Source organism: Lactuca saligna, chromosome 7, assembly GCF_052625555.1.
Source record: "Lactuca saligna cultivar CGN05327 chromosome 7, ASM5262555v1, whole genome shotgun sequence".
Classification (NCBI taxonomy): domain Eukaryota; kingdom Viridiplantae; phylum Streptophyta; class Magnoliopsida; order Asterales; family Asteraceae; genus Lactuca; species Lactuca saligna.
This window is the reverse complement of record NC_136423.1, coordinates 80,792,419-80,810,919: the sequence shown is the minus strand read 5'-3', so window position 1 is coordinate 80,810,919 and position 18,501 is coordinate 80,792,419.

Here is an 18,501-nt window from a genome sequence, read left to right as displayed (position 1 = left end):
TTAGAGATAGAGAGGGAGGAAGGAGTTTAAGAAGGTTGTGGTCAATTGCACGCCGATGAAGATAAATGGAAGGAGTGAAGAGTGTTATTTTTTTGAAACGGCAAACTAACCAATATACTCCTAAATAACTACCTATGTCTCAACCGAGACTTGAACCCTTGACCTTTCAAATGAGATGATCACTCCATAACAATGTTTTTAGAGTGTTATTATCTTTTAATTTTATGAATAACGTGTGAACAAAAAATTAATTAAAATGGTTAATAAGGGCATAACAGTGTTTTTAGATCGGACTAAACACACAACAAAAAAATGTAATAGAAACCGTTTAAAAAAAGTTATGGACCAAACTTGTAGATTATCCCAAATCATAAGGACCATTTGAGCAATTTACTTATATATATATATATATATATATATATATATATATATATATATATATATATATATATATATATATATATATAAATGAAAAGTTGAAATATCAATAAATAGTAAACTGAAGTAAGAAGGATTGAAAGTAATTTTTAAAAAAATAGAAAATGATATAAACTGAAAATATATGTTAACTATAACATAAAAATGTTAAAATTATTAAATCTATGATGAATTGATTGTTTGATAGGGTACTAAGAAAATCAAGACAATGGTAGATAAAATAAAATTATTTATTATCTACAAGTCACATCCAATTGACTTATTTTACCAAAGTCAAAATTGTTTTGACCGAGGTGGTTTTTGACCTATAAATCGGGTGCCAAGAGCGACAAAGGTCATCAAGAAAAAAGGGATGCATGGTGAGTTTCTTTGACCAGGTCAGTCAACTTTTATTTAAATGAATTTTGTAACACATTGTTCCGAGTTTCATTTAAAGGAAAGAAAAGAGAAGAAGAGAAAAGAAATGTTGAGAGAAAAGAAAAGAATGGAAAGGAAAGTAAACTGTATTTTTCTGTTCCCGAGTTCGAGAGAAAGAAAATGGAATTTATTTTTCTTCGTGTTCCCAAGTTGGAAGGAAAAGAAATGAAAAGTAAAAGTGGATAACTATACCCTTGTCATATTTTTTTCCATAATTTCAAATATATACCACACAATTCTCTTGAAAACAAAATTATGCGTAAACTTTTTTTTTTGCCAACTGTTTCCTACATCTCGACTTCTTTAATTATTTTTTTCACATGATTATTTATACAAAAATCATTAATGCATAATTCATTATTAATCACAATTCTAGTATGTTCTTCATTTGCATAACTTTTTCAAACAAAACTAATATAGACAGAGTGGAACAAAGTCAATAAACCCAAACCAAAAATAACAAAAATGTATAAATAATCAAAAAAATTCATAAGAAACCAATATAAAGTCAATGCAAGTATAATCAAACAAATTCCAATGTATGAACTTAAACCAAAAACCAAAAACCAAAAAGTATGAAATCAAACGGATAAAAAATAAAAAACTATCATCATAAGAAAGTCTTGCCCCCATCATTTTTTTTCAGCAAGCTTTTTCGTATTTTAAATGGAACTCTAAATAATGTCCCCGCATCATATTGATTTCGCGAAAAAAACATGATAGCTTCTATTAATTTATCAGGTTCCAAATCCATTGGCTCTAACTCTTTATAAATTTCATCACCAATATAAACCCGATGATGAGAGTTTTCAATGATTTTGTTACCCTCCCTCATAGCAGAAGCCACATCTTTAACTGCACTCATAATAACCTTATCAAACGATGCGGGTTCAGCTTCAGGTTCATCTTCATCTTCAATTTCATGTTTCCTTTTTTTTTTTTTTTTTTTTTTTTTTTTTTTTTATACTTTTTGTACTTCTTAGAACTTGAATTTTGCACCGGTAAAAATCATGTAGGAGATAACACTTGAATATCATCACCATCAACATTATTTTTAGTTGTTTCTCAAGTGTTATGTCATTAATTGCTTGCTGGTAACTAATACACTCCTTAAATTGTTTCTACTTTGATATCCCCAGTCCTGTTCAATCGAGCATTCTTCTCTTTCGGGGTTTCAACATGCACCCCTAAAGCCCTATCTCTCCTAAACAAAGCTATCATTTTTGTATACTTTGGTATTTTCTTGGACTTCAATGAAATTGCCTTAGGCTTTGAGTGTAACACACAATCCTAAATACAATTATTGTTAAGAAAATTAACACAAATGTAAACACAATCTAAGTACCATTCAATAAAAAAAACTTACATTAATTATGTTGGCCCAAACTTCCTGGTCCGCTTCATTTAGTTGTGTTTCAGAAATCCAACAGAACCGACTCAATGAAGTTCCGCGAAACATGTCATACCATTGCGAAAAACCTGATTTTAAAGTTTTCAAACGAATATTTAAATGATTTTTTGTTAAACTCTTCCCAAACTTTTGATTAAGCTCCTCCACCATGTTGGTGTACACTAGTGTGATGAAACTCCCACTTGAATAAAACAATAATCCATCCAATCTGTCCATTTTATTTGTTCTTTCTTAGTAACTTGTTCTTCCTTCATCATTTTGACCTGCATAACATCATAAATAAACAACCATGCATTGATAACATAAAAAGTACATACTTAGAGGATGTAAAAATAATGAGTAAATAACATGTCCAAAAGATAAATAAAACAAATAAAGTGAAACACGAACGATACATACAAAATCAAGTCAAACACTAATGATCGATACAAAATCAAATTGAAATGCTATAATAAAAACTAGTAGCTGCATTGACATATATATCTCATGGTTTCAATTTGACAAGTAACAAGTCCACATTTGATTTGCAATTAAGTTCCTCATTCACTCTGCCGCATCACTACCCTCACTTGTCTCTCTTATATTATGGCACATTTCCTCTCTTGGGTTATTTAACATCTCCTATATGACCTCATCTTCATGAATTTTGTCTTGTTTTTCTAACAAATACTTATGTAAAATACAACATGCTAAGAAAATGTTTGATTGTGTCTCACAGGAAATAAAAGGTTCTCTCGTACTTCTAATAACACTAAACCTTCTCTTTAGAACACCAAATGCCCATTCTATAGCATTACGTAAGGAAGCATGGCGGATATTAAAAAACTCTTTTGCATTCTCAAGGGCCCGAGTAGAATACTCTTTCAAATGATAATTGATACCGCAATATGGTGTCATTAGTGTAGTTGTATGAGGCAAACCAACATCTACCAAATAGTATCGGGCTACAAATAAGTTGTAATTAGTTATGTATTAGAAATTAGATTACACATAAGAGTAATTTTGGTATTAAAAATTTACCCTTTGGAATATTACTTTATTTTCTCTATTCAGTGCGTTCTTTAGTATCCTTGAGTCTGATATTGTACCCTCCCAGCCATGATGTAAACTTTAAATCAAATGTACAAGCAGCTAAGACATTTATCATAGGGTATCCCTTGCAACCACGATATCTAGAGGCATCTTTGTTAGGTACTTTGACACCAACATGTGTCCCGTCAATTGCACCTATACAATTCTTGAAATAGGGATAAAATCATTTTTTTTCTTGAATTTCTTTTTATACAACATCACCTTTTGGTTGTTGAATAGAGTGAATTTTTAGTGATATAATTGCTCGTAGAACTTTATGGAAGCACCTACTTGTAGTGGATTCATAGAGATGGTATAGCCAAGAGACAAATCGACATCTGAAATCATTGTCGACAAAGTGCAAAAATCTTACAACATGGTCTTCAACGGACATGCATTGAGTAGCTAGAAGACCACCAACTTGTTGTAAGATAGTGCATAATTTCTTAAAAGCCTGCTCACTCATACGGATAAGTTCATGGCATTGACCACCGTTTGAAAGGTCATGCAACAACTGTTCACGTATACGTCTACATTTGAAAATAAGTTTCCTAGAAGGTAGTTTGGGACGGTTTGTGTTGGCAAGGGAACGATGTGTCAGAATGGCCATCAATACGCAAATTAGATGAACTACATGCCTTTTCCTAACTCTCAGAAATTGAGCGAGTGTTTATAGATCACTATCCATAAAAAATGCTACCTATTTTATGAAAATTATTAAACTGTGGGTCTTATTTTATAGGTTATAGAGATATTTAACAACGTGAATTGGTTAAGGATCCTATGACTTGAGTTTTTAGTATTTATTGCAGTAAAGTGGTACTAAAATTGTGATAGCTAACTCTATATCTAAACAGAGTTACAGAAGCATGATAGGACAACATAAATGTGACATCCTCAATTTCACGGCGAGAAAAGACCAATTTGTTTATGCTTCGTTTTAAAATCAGAGTAATCTTTTTAAAGAAAACAATCGTTGAATTTGTTTCTAAAACAAAATATGATAAGAATCTATCAGAACTTTTCGTGAAGAAATGTATTTTCATTAAATAACAAAATCTCGGGATGTCATGTTCCAATACAGACCAAAAGCATAAACAGTACAATACAGACCTTACAACAATTATTTATAAGTATTGGTCTATAATCCAAAATCTCTCATCAAGTCATCCGACTTATACTCTTGTGCCATTACCTATAATACAAAGAAAACTGAGTGGGTCGGGCTTAGGAGCTTGGTGAGCATATAGGGTTTTCAACCCACAATAATATAATAATTATATTCAATCATCAAACAATCAACCCAATTACACATCCCCATTGTCTCCTTTATTTCTTAAGGATTTACCCTAAGAATCACCTATCATTCATTTATTCATTCCTAAAGATTGACTTTAAGGAATAGACACAAATTCCATTGTTACTTAAGGCGCTGCTACCAATGATATCTATTAGGTGCATCTACAAATATTATCATTTAGGTGCATCTGCCAAGATTATGTCATTTAACTATTAAGCGCATCTGCTAGGATTATAGCATTCACTATTAAGCGCATCTGCTAAGATTATCTCATTTAACTATTAAGCGCATCTTCTAGGATTATGACATTTACTATTAAGCGCATCTGCTAGGATTATGACCTTCACTATTTAGCGCATCTGCTAGGATTATGTCATTTAACTATTAAGCACATCTACTAGGATTATGATCATGTGTTAACTAGATATGATGAAGCACTAGAAGGTTACTTCAAAAAAGGTGTTGCATGCATCTAATTCTTCCGCTCCCATATAGATTTGTAATGGAGAGTAAATTTGCACTTGTAATTCTCAACAATACATAGGCAGAGACGCCTCGCGGACATAAACTATGAAGGTGGTGAGAGTATATGTTAGTAATGTGTTGGCTTCATCACATATTTTAGATGGTGTATGCATGAATATGATAATCCTTTTAAACTAAATACAAATCATCTATGATGATTTTTCTATTCTATGCAAATATATAAAGTTCATTTTGATCATTTTAAGAGAAGCACGTGAGACTTAAGCAGGGTTGTGATTGAAATATAAATTTATAATAACATATATATTAACCGATCGTATGTTGAGAACAAAAGACGATTAATGTTGTAATATAGGAGAAGTAGAAGTAGAAAAATGAACCAGGGTTTTCTTTGACAAATCCTTTCTTTGATGTCAAGAAAATCTCCAAACTAAGTGTATAACAGGAAATAGACTAGATCTTGTGAAACAAGGCAACAAAAAAAAACAATAAACAAAAGATATTTAGTACACAAGTCTAAAAAAAACTACATACCTTCTATACATTAGCTTTTGACAACATGCAATTTTTCTAAGCTTTGCAAAACTTCCTCACTTGAAGGCCTATCCTTGGGATCCATAACAACACATCTTAATGCAAGCACAACACAATCGAAAGCAACTTCTAGGGGATAATTATGCCCAACATGTGGATCAAATATTTTCTTTACCTTGTCTCTATCTACTAAATTAAACTCGGATATTGGCCACTCTATACTCCATGCTCAATGGCCTATTAAGGTTTCCAGCAACACCACTCCAAAGCTATAAATGTCACTCTTCACAGTCAAGTGGCTGATACACTGAAAGTTAATTATCGCTAATCACAATATATATATATATATATATATATATATATATATATATATATATATATATATATAAGAGTGAGAGAGGGAGGGAGAGAAACTTTTAGAACCACTACACATGGGTCTAATTGTTCAAAACCAACCATTGTTCTTAAGTTTCCATATTTTATTTAAAGGGAAATGACTTACAAGCCGAACGAAGTTTCAAAACCATTCAAAAAACATCAATCATGTTTTGTTTGTTCAAAAAAACATAACGAACATAACATTTTGTCTAAAAAAGTCCAACAATTTTGTTTTGTTTAAGTTCATTGGGTAATTTTTTAGCAGACAAAACATGATTTGAGTTTTTTATAAACGTTTTGGAAACTTTGTTGGTCTAACAAGACGTCACCTGTTTTTCTTCTTTGACTTCAATAGAACTAAACAAAAGTGTAACTTAATTGGACTTTTTTCGACAAAATGTTAAGTTCGTTGGGTTTTTTGACCAAACAAAATATTATTTTGGTTTTTTGAACGGTTTGGAAACTTAGTTAGGCTCGTAAGTCATTTTCCCTTTATCTAAAAAGGCTCCTTCCTATGCTTCTCAATAACGGTTTGTTTTGAAACATAAACCAAAAAAAATAATTGTCAAGATCACATATTCAAATATAACTAGGATGCAGTAATTTACTTGTGCTTAGATATTGTGAGATGAAATAACCTAAGCTACACATAACTCCTGTAGTAATACTGTCCAATTTCTGGATTTCTAGGCCAAATTTTGCCAACACAAAATCCCCCGGTTTTGCATTAAAATTCTGGAAAAAGGTATTCAAAATAAATACTTCTCTTTAATGGCATAAACAAAAAGCATGGAAGTGGTTCCATCATCACAAAAAATCTTAAGTGGCTTAAGACTACATGATCCAAATATATATTAAAAGGTTCAACATGACCATGTATGACTTTATTTTTCTTTGAATGCATATAACCAAGCCCACGAGCTACTCCTACCATTATCTTATGTCGGGTTCCCCATGAAAGTGGTTTAACAAAATCATGTGGATCTGCAAAATTATTCATGTCACATTAGTTAGCAATTCAACTTTTTAGGTAATGTTAAACCGAGAGAGAGAGAGAGAGAGAACGAGAAAGAGAGAGGGAGAGAGAGAGAGAGAGAAAGAGAGATGCAGAAGACCTACAATCATGACATGTTGAGAGCTAACATTCATAAACATGTCAGCTACTCGGTATGTCTGACTTTGGATGACATGATTGGGAGGGCGAGGGAGAGGGAGATTGATATAGAGCACCTCATGAAGAGGAAGGCAAGGGATAGACAGGTTACTGGGTTTCCGGGAAGAAACCCAAGGGATCCGAAAATAGGTCGAAGGGTCAGTCGGGCTAGAGCCGCTGCAGGAAATACAGCAGGTCGTATGAGGGGGTTTGTAGATTGGCATCATCGGGTTGCTACAAGTGCGAAAAGACAGGGAACTTTAGCAAGGATTGTACTGGCCCTACCCCCAACTTACAAACACCAGACCTGATTTGCTTCCGTCGCAATCAGAGGGGCCATAAAAAGGCCGACTGCGCGAGATTAACAGTAGCATCAACGTTATTGGCGACGCCAGCTCTAGCGACCCTACGACTTATGGATGGCCGATGGGGGAAGACAGATACTCTGATGGTGAGGAGATGAATCTTCCAGTTGACCGTTGAGGAGGCACGTGTTGCACCTGACGTGGTGACGGGATCATTACATGTGAATGGTATCCCAGTCCAGGTGTTATTCGATTCGGGAGCTACTCGGTCATTTGTCTTTCTTGCACTTCGCACGAGGTTCCCTGAGTCTCCAGTCATCTTAGATTTGCGTTTAGAGGTTGAGATTGCTGAAGACCGATTAGTATGGGCATCAGAGGTTTTCAAAGATTGTGTTTTGAGATTGTATGAGGAGCGCTACCTAGTAGACATGGTTCCCATTCTATTGCGTGGGAACAAGGTTATCATAGGGATGGACTGGTTGAGCCCTAATGGGGCAGTGATCGACTGTGCGCAGTAGTTGGTATGGGTCAAGACCCCAAGTAGGGGAGAGTTGGTGATTCAGGGAGAGAGGCCACATCGTAGACTAGTTTTATGCTTTGCAATGAGGGCTAGGCGCTACCTCCAGCAGGTTTGCACAGGGTATGTCGCCTATGTTATGGATACTAGAGAGGAGGGTAAGACGACTATGAGTGATGTACCAGTGGTGCGAGAGTACTCGGACATATTTCCAGAGGAGCTGCTTGGGATACCTCCGGAGAGACATGTAGAGTTTAGGATCAACCTAGTCCCTGGTGCGGCTCTGATACCTAAGGCACCATATCGGTTGGCTCCTCCTTAGATGCATGAGCTGTCTACATAACTATAAGAGCTGTAAGATAAGGGCTTCATCAAAGGTTTTCATATATTGTGAAGAAGAAGGATGGGTTGCATCAGATGTGTATAGATTACTGAGAGCTGAACACGATAACGACAAAGAACTGTTACCCACTTCCGAGGATTGATGATCTTTTCGACAGCTACAGGGGGCATCTTAGTTTTCCAAGATAGATTTACGCTCATGATACCATCATATGAGGGTTAGAGACGAGGATGTGCAAAAGACTGCTTTTCGGACTCGCTATGGCCACTACGAGTTCATGGTGATGCCCTTCGGCGTATGCATAACGATGCTGGACCGGTCTATGATAGTTTTCATTGATGATATATTTTTTTAATCCAAGACTTGGGAGCAGCATCAGGAGAACTTGCGAGAGGTTTTGGATACTTTGAGGAGGGAGAGTTGGTACGCCAAGTTCTCCAAGTATGAGTTCTGGTTGCGTGAGGTGCGATTTCTTAGGCACCTTGTCAACCAGAACGGTATTTTGGTCGACCCAGCCAAAGTGGAGGCCGTGATGAGATAGGAGGTTCCAAAGTCTTCATCTAATATTAGGAGTTTGCTAAGATTGGCAGGCTATTACCAGCCAAAGAGGGGGCATGTTATCACCAGTGCCTCGAGGCAGCTGAATCCTCACGATGCGAACTACCCGACGCACGATCTGGAGTTGGGGGCGGTTGTCTTCGCCCTCATGATTTGGCGACACTACCTCTATGGGGTCTGATGTACCATATACATAGACCACAAGAGTTTGAGGTACCTCATGGATCAGCCGAATCTGAACATGATGCAACGTCGGTGGCTAGATGTGGTGAAGGATTACGATTGTAAGATCCTCTACCACCCGGTTAAAGCCAACGTCGTGGTCGATGTGCTTAGTAGCAAGGCAATCCCGATCTGAGATATTTTCTTGAGGATGAAAATGGTGACTCCACTTTTGGAGCAGATCCGATAGGTGAAAGTTGAGGGTATTAAGGAGGAGCACGGAAAGTGCGAGCAGATCATAGGCCAGGTGGTCGCGTTTGACTATGAAAACCACAGGTTGTTGAACCTACATGGGAGGGTATGGGTTCCGTACTGGGGTGGAGTATGGAAGATTTTGATGGATGAGGCCCATAAATCTAGGTATTATATCCATCCCATGGCGACAAAGATGTATAGAGATATTCGTCCTGAATATTGGTGGCCCTGCATGAAGCGGGATGTAGTTTGGTATGTTGAGAGATGCCTAACCTATAGGAAGGTAAAGGCCGAGCAGCAGAGGCCTCATGGGAAGACACATCAATTGGATATCCCTATGTGGAAGTGGGAGGACATTACTATGGATTTCATCACGAAGCTTCCTAGGACCGCACGGGGAGTGGATTCAATTTGGGTCATCATGGATCGATTGACCAAGAGTGCCCATTTCATTCCGATCAAGGAGAGCATCTCGGCCGAGAAGCTGGCCGACATCTACATTCGACAGGTAGTACACAGAGTGCCAATTTCTATGATTTCTGACCGAGACGTGTGGTTCACTTCCAGATTCTGGAAGAAGTTTCATTACAAGTTGGGTACCGCAGACGGATGGTTAGAGCGAGCGTACCATCCAAACTTTTGTATGCTTTAGGTATGTGTTTTAGACTTGAAAGGTAGCTGGGATACCTACCTTCCCTTGGTAGACTTTTCCTACAATAATAGCTACCTTACGAGTATTGAACGTCCTCCCTTTGAGATGCTATACGGGAGGAAGTGCAGAACCCCGATATGTTGGGGTGAAGTTGGGAAAAGGGTCATGGGGAGTACCAAAGTGGTGCTCAAGATGACAGAGAGGATCCAAAAAATCTGGAGCAGGCTTTAGACTGCTCAGAGTCGGTAGAAAAGTTATGTCGACAAGCGCCATTTGTACCTGGAGTTCCAGGTTTGGGATATGGTCCTCCTGAAGGTGTCACTTTAGAAAGGTGTCATTTGGTTTAGGAAGCAGGGAAAGTTAGGCATCATGTACATTGTACCTTTCAGGGTTGCAGCCCGGGTGGGAAAAGTAGCATATAGGCTGGATATACCAGCTGAGCTTAGCCAGATTCAAAGTACATTTCACGTCTCCTAGATGCTGAAGTGCCTGGTAGATGACTCTACATTGGTGCCTCTAGAGGATATTCAGGTGAATGATAGCCTGAACTACATCGAGCGACCAATAGCTATCCTTGATAGGAAGTCGAAGGTTCTGAGAAATAAGAGGGTCAAGCTGGTGAAGGTGTAGTGGCAGCACCGCAAGGGCTCAGAATGGACTTAGGAGCCGAAGGATGAGATGAGCGAGAACTAACCCTAGCTTTTTCCAGATCCAGCAGCAGACTTTGAGGATGAAGTCTAAAATAAGTGGGGGATATTTGTAACACCCAGTCCCTGCTTGAGAAGAAATAGGAGGCTTCGGAGATCAAGAAAAAGCAAGTATATCCAAAGGTTATGGCACATTTCTAGCTCAATTGAGGTATAAAGTTGATACCTTGGCTATACGTTTCTTAGATCTCTATTTAGGGCTACTTTTTACCTTTTCTAAGTCATAGTGAAGCCATTTTCGGAATTGTGTGCATTTTTTGGGTTATATATTTAGATCTTGAACCCTTAAGGGTTGCTATGGCCTAAAGCTGCCAACTTTATGGCCATGGGACTCCCATGCACCATGTAGACTTCATTTTAGAACCTTATAAGCTAGTTAACCCATGCATGCACATAAAGTTTGTAACTTTACAAGCTATATCGACCCTAGGAGGTCAGATCTATTTTTGGATGCATTGAGCCCGACTGAAATTGACTGGATAAACATGGACTTTGGGTGTCACACCCCCGAACCAGACGGCGGAAACGTCCGGGGGCTATTGTGACTCAATTGAATACCATCACAGTGAATATGCATGAAACGTAACATCATACATCACCAAGCATTGGAATAATACAACTGGTAGCGTTTACATCCATTTCATTGTTTCAAAATATTACATTCCAAAATACATTGTTCGTTGTTACTTAAACAACCGCAAAACAATCATAGAGTACAGTCCTTTCTTCACTTATCTGTTACCTGAGAATACAAGTATTTTGAAAAACGTCAACATGTGAAATGTTGGTGAGTTCATAAGTAATGTTTGAAATCCAATGTTTGTAATGTTTTGAAAAACCACCAGAAAATCCGATATTTTCTGAAAATAGAATAGCGTAAAAATATGTGAAGATCCGTGAGTATGCTTGTTTGAATTCTATAGATGTAAGCGTAAGAGTTGTGAAATTCGACATGTAGTTCATAAGTGTACTTGTTGAAAACCCTAGGAAAACCCAACGTTTTCCTATCACTTTTCTTTACTTAGTTTGTGTACTGTTATTTCGTTACGTTAGAGGTGTTCGTTGAGCTCTGGAGGCATTGAGTATACAGAGGGTGGTGAATTGTTGTAACGTACGTTAATGAAAACGTCCAGTTGACAACCGTGCTAGTGATCCCTTAGGCTTCACTCGCAGTTATTCACGCAACTCAATCCTCCCGGACTTGTGTAGTCCCACGACCGAGGAGAAAAAGTGAAGGTGCGAAACCCTCGGTATTTCCCTACGTCGTTCAAGACCATTGCAATTGCGAAGGGCCCGGAGCCCAACCCGCAATCGTGAGTTCCCAACTTTACTAGCAGCACTGAAGGACCCTTGGGGACCAGCAGCATGTTTGCCATTGAAAGTCCTTTTACACGCGGTCGAGTCGTATTAGACCCAACTACATGTAAGCAAGTGTCCTTTGGGCCTAAAGATCATGTCATCGGGCTAGCTAGGCTCGACAACCATGATTTGCAACTTTTGGGCCTAAGGAGTGTACATCGACGTATTGAGTAATTCCACGAGAGTAAAGAGTTCCAAGAGTTCTATATGTGTATTGAGCGTTGTAGTGTTAGTAGTTTTGGATTTGTTATTAATTCGAGACCGAATCAATTCGTTTGGTAACGATTGTTGGTGATATTGTGTATTGTAATTCATCGAGAGTCGTAGTGTCAATCTTTGTTCACAATGAGTGTATTGAATTATCATTGAAAATTTTCTATTTACAACCCCTCTTTATTTTGTAAATTTACTTTTTCATCCCTTTAGGTAAAATAATTTCCGGTTTAGTCCTTAAACCATTTTTTTTTGACATTTTAACACCAAAAATTATTGAAATTAATATTTTTCAGCATATTTTTCATTGAAAACAGTTTAAGTCCCTGAAATTGCAGTTTTCTTGGTTGTAACCCCTCTTTTTCGCAATCTTTACATTTTTGGCCCAAATTGGAAAATTTTTGCAACTTTGGTCCTTTTTAAATTTGAAAAGCATTTTAAACCTTTGAAAAGTACTTGTGACACTAGTGGTCCATTGTTTTACAGAAAAACACAGTTTTGGCCCTCCAAAACAGAAAATTTCGCATAATGGGCTCTATTGGGCCGAAATTGTCATTTTTAGCCCATTAAGCTTGAAATTTATGCTTTTAATCCTCCAAATAGTATATTTTCAGAAAATACATTATGGAAACTGTTTTGACTCATCTCACCCATCAGATTTCGAAATATTTCATTTTAGGCCCTTCAACTTTGTATTTTTTAACATTTTGTGTCAAAAAAATGAGTTTTTAGCCCAAAATAAGTGTTGTCAAGCCTTTTGGCTATTTTTCTTGGTATACTTTGCATGTAGTAGTATATTTTATGCTAGTATAAAATATATCTCGGTTTTTAGCAATTCATAACTAGATCTAGCATCAAAATCATACAAAACATACATATAAGCATAGAAATCAACCAAAACATACACATAATGATGGATCTACACCTTTGCTTGTATTCTCCCCCACAAAAACTTATAAAAACCGAAAATAAGGGGGTATGAAGCTCACCTTGGGTGTTGATTCGGTTTTTGAAGAAAGGATGGAAGAAATGAAGTGATTTTTGGCCTTAGCACCCTTTTCTTGAAGATCTCGAGTTTGGTGACTTCTAAGGTGCATGATCACAAGTTGGAATAGATTTAGAAGAGATTTTTGATGAAATGAAGTAGCTAGATCATGGATTAGTCATCAACTTACCTTAGATGATGATTTTGGTGATGGATTCTCCTTGAAAGCTCCTTAAATCTCGAAATTATGGAGAAGGAATGAGAGAGTATCTTTGAGAGAAGAATGAGTGAATTTTGTGTGTGTGTTTGAATATGGCCGAGAGCAAGAGAGAGAGAGAAGAAGAGAGATGCATGAAAGGATGGTGCATGGAAGTATGGGTCTCTTGCATGGAAGTCCTTTGGTTACTAGTGAGGTGGCAAGCAAATAGTCAACTCTTCCATTTCTTCTTGGACTTGGACCTTGGGCCGAGAGTTTGGAAGGGAAAAGGAAAATTTTGGGCTTTTTGCCCCTAAGCCCAATATTAGAGTTTGTTTGGGTATGTTTTAAGCCTAAAAGAATGTGGTAGGATTTTTGCATTTTTGTTGGACTAGTTTAGGTTGTTCATGGATCTAAGCTTTTAATTCCTTTCATTCTAGGCCCATATGGCCCAAAATATTGAAATAAGTAAATGTGGTTCCAATTAGAGCCCATTTAAGGGTCCTAAGCTCATGATAGTCAAATTGGAAGCTTATTGGTCCATTTAGGTCCAATAAGGAAGTCCTAGTCCAAAATGGACCTAATCAAGAACTTCTAGGGTTTCCAATTGCTTGATATAGTGAATTGGGGTTTAGTTTTCCATTGAGTAAGCATCATACATGCTCTTGAGTTTTTGAATTTAACATTTACTTGAGTATAGTGATTACAAGACACAAAATTTCTAGTTGTGACATCATCCCCCCGTTAGAGGGAATTTCGTCCCGAAATTCTGTTTGACAGCTAGATTTGAGAATGCTAGAATAGGTGAGGGTACTTTTGCTTCATTTGGTCTTCGCGTTCCGACGTGAATTCTGGCCCACGCTTTGCGTTCCACCGTACTTTCACGATCGGGATGCGACTTTGCTTAGTACGCTTCACCTCCCTGTCCATGATTTCAATTGGTTCTTCAACGAACAGGAGATTCTCATTGATTTCAATCTCGTCAAAAGGAATGAAGAGGGTTTCATCAGATAGGCACTTCTTCAGATTAGAGACATGAAACACGGGGTGTACACCGCTTAGCTCTGCGGGTAGTTGCAGTCTGTATGCTACCGGACCTATTCGGGCGACGATTTCGAAAGGTCCAATGTACTGTGGGTTCGGTTTTCCCCATTTTCTGAAACGTATAACCCTTTTCCAGGGTGAGACTTTCAACAGTACTCGATCACCGTCCTGAAATTCTAAGGGCTTTCGCCACTTATCGGCGTAGCTCTTTTGTCGATCACGCGATGCTTGCAATCGAGCTTTGATTTGGATTAACTTCTCTGTTGCTTCGCAAATGGTTTCTGGTCTCATGAGAGTACTGGCGAGTGATATGTATTTATGACTATAGAGAGTTTCGAAACGAACAATCTTGATGCTCGTGCGATAATTGTTATTGTATGAGGATTCAGCCAAGGGAAACTGGGTATTCCCTGACTTGTTGTATTCAAACACCCAGACTGATAACATGACTTTAAGTGGTTGAATGGTTCGTTTGCCTTGGCTATTGGTTTGAAGGTGGTAAGAAACGCTCATATCTAGCTATGTTCCCATAGCCCTCGGAAGTGACTGTGAAAGTCTTGAAGTAATCCCGTTATCTCGATCCGAGATAGTAGATACCGATATCTCGTGGAGTCTCACGATCTCCTTGATATAGATGCATGTAAACCTTTCTGTCTTGTTTGATTTTAGTATTAGCAGGAAATAGGCAGCTTGGGTTAACTTATCGACGATCACCCAGTTAACGCCCAATTTAACTTGCGTGCCTATAAGCTTCGTCTTTCAACTTCGAGAGTTTTATCCATCTGTGCAGTGCTTTCATTGCGATATTCCCCAGCTTTAATGCTTTCAAGGCTGGTAGTAGGTGTTGACAGTGTTTCGTTCTCGCTTCGTGGGCAGACGAGTATGTTGTTGATGAAAATAATGAAAAGGCTAACTAGGGATGGTTGGGAAAACTTGGTTCGTAGGGTCCATGAATAGTGTGGGAGTATTCGTTAGACCGAAGGGTATCACAATGAATTTGAAATGGTCGTGACGAGTTCGGAAAGCAGTTTTTGAAATGTCGTCTTCTCGGACTCGAAGTTGTTGATAACCGATTCTTAGATCTATTTTAGAGAAGTAGCTAGCTCCTTGGAGTTGGCCAAATAGATCGTTAGTCCGTGGAAGTAGGTATCAATTTTTAAATGGGGAGATTATTCAATTTCCTAAAATCGATGTACCTTCTGAAGGATCCATCTTCTTGAAGAACAAAACCGGAGCTCTCTAGGATGAGAAGCTTGGTCTAAGGAATCCTTTGTGCAACAATTCTACTCAGTTGACAGGATAACTTGTGAATTTTTGGCGGGAGTCAACCTATAGGGTGAATTGGCAATTGATGTGGCTCCCGATATGAGGTTGATTCGAAATTCGATCTGTCTCTCTGGGATATTCCCGAAAGTTCCTCAGGAAACACATTTGGAAAATCACATGCTACTGGAATCCCTTGTATGCCTACCTCTTCTTCGGTCTTGTCCACAACATGAGTGAGGAGAACGTAGTTCTTCTGGTGCAGGCACTTCTGCGCCTTGATGCACGAGATAGGAAGAGGATTGGCCCCAGGTTTATCACCATGGCTTATTAGAGTTTTTGTGATTAGGAAGGTGAAGGCAAACGGCCTTCTCGCGACACATAGTATCAGCATGGTGGGGGCTTAACCCAACCATGACGATTATCACATTAAAACTCCTAATATTTACTGGCATGAAATCTATTTGTAATGAATGTTTTTTTTTATTTTTATTTTTATTTTATTTTTTTATTTTTTTTTATTTTTTTTAGTGTTAAGGTGTACTCCACATAAGTACCCTAGGTTAAATAAGTTTTTCCCCATTGGCCATGTCCATTGAGAAGGCTTAGCTTAGCTTTGGGGATGTTGTTTTAGTAAGTGTTTGAATATGTTACTAATCGAAACTTCACGCGGATTTACCATTGAATAAGAGGTAAGCGAAAGAGTTGTCAATTAGGAACATACCAATAACAACCGTTGGGTCTTGTACTGCTTCACCTTGACCCCAGGTCAGGACCATTTCTGATCTTTCTGCACCTTGATTGTTATCCTTGGGGCAACTACGCCAGAAGTGACCGGTTACTCCACACCCATAGCAGGTGTGAATGGTCTCATTATTGGTGTTGTTGTTAGGGTTGTTGCGATTTTTGTCGTTTTCATTTGGTTGACGCTTCTGGCGTGGATAAGTTCTACAAAATTTGGTGGGGTGATTCTTTCAGTTGCATTTGTCACAGTGCATCTCCCGGCAGGCTCCATTATGATGGAATTTGCACTGGTTGCATTTTGGAAGGATTCCAACATATGGTCTCCTGGTTGTTGGTGTATTAGGGGTCATGGTCTCATGCACAGCAACAACATGTTGCTTCCTTGAGAACCCTTGAGTGGGATGTCCCTTTCTCTTACTTACAGACCACAGCTTCCTGCTCTTAAGCTTGGGGTTTGGAGTTCTTGATAGGTTGTCACTTGTTGGTTTCCATGTTCGTCCCTTTGGCTGGAGTTGTCAATGCTATTCCCGCCTCCATTTGGGTTGTTTGCATCGATTTGTGCCATAGTAGCGGTTACTGCCGCCATTACAGCAACTTGAAATGTAGTAGAGTCCATCTGCAGGAGCGGTGTCTCGCGGGCGCGCTTGTTATCCTTGCGGGATGGCATTTTCCTATGTTTCCATCTACATCGCTATGATGTATTTGTGGTAGTACGTAATCACATATTTGGCATGATCGTTGCGTCTATCCTTAGAGTATATAGGTTGTTCTGGTTTTGAGATCCTTGAGTGTCTAGCGGTCTTGAGGGTTCGCTTGTGCATATTATTGAGTCTTTGCAGTAATGTGAAATCAATATAGCACCTAATTGTTTCAGGGGTAAGTACCATCTCAGTACACGAAAAAGAGTCATGTCGGATAGTAGGGGGAAACTAGAAAAGGCTGATCCTAATCGTGGCGGGAAGTGTCTGGTGGTGGTGTTGGTGAAGTGGATGCACCTTGGAGACGAGCTACTTGTTGCTCGGTATCTCGTAGGCGTACTTCCCAAACTAACTGTCTCGCTCGAGAGTCTCCACTCACTTCCCGTGTTTGCCTTTCATCCCTCCTATTAGCAAACCACATTTGTTTCTTTCAATTTGGGGTGTCCTGAGCTTGGTTATCAATACCTCGGGTGAGTCAGACCAAGACTGGGAGAGCCTGGTCAGCGGGTCCTTTATGGCCGATGGTCGGAGAGACCTCGGTTCCTGCCCTAGTGTGGTCGTATCCCCTGCTGGTGACTCTATTTCCAAATTTCGTATGCCCAAGGGGGCATGGGGCCACTGGGGCCCACACGATAAGTCGGTACTCTGGCTTTTCATGGATGGTTAATGGCATCAGATTATGCATCCGAGTCATCATTATCTCTGCCATTGGGCTCTTCCTCCTCGAGGTCCACTTATTGACTTGGCGGGTTCACCGACGAGTTCTACTTCGTGTTCCTCCTGCGGTTCTTCCTCTGGATCGAGCCACCCTACTGTTCCTTGACTAGGGAGATAGAGTTTTCCTGACTAATGATACTTGTCTATAGCGTATTGCACGAAGGACTATGAATACTAGAAACAAACAGCATACCAATTACTCCTATAATTCTACAACTATTGCATAGATTTAGTTAGGGTTCCCTTCTTGGAGATTAAGGGGTATGTTTTTAGATTCCCTAGCTATCACGATTTCTTCCAGACATGTGATGGTTGTACCTTGGAGGGAATGTAGTTGATCAGGCTACATCCGCTCCTTGATACAACCAAGAACAGTCTTGGATTAACCGAGATACTAGCATTATCTTGTTTGGTTCGGTGTTAGGTTCTCGTTCCTAATACAAGCAAGGGTGTTTTATTGTTATGTTTTACTTGTTTTGTTCAGAGTTATGTTAGTCCCTCTTTTGGTTTATAGTTGCATATCAATGTATGGTTAGATTTGCTAGTTCACTATAAACAGAGCTCTGATACCAACCTGTCACACCCCCGAACCAGA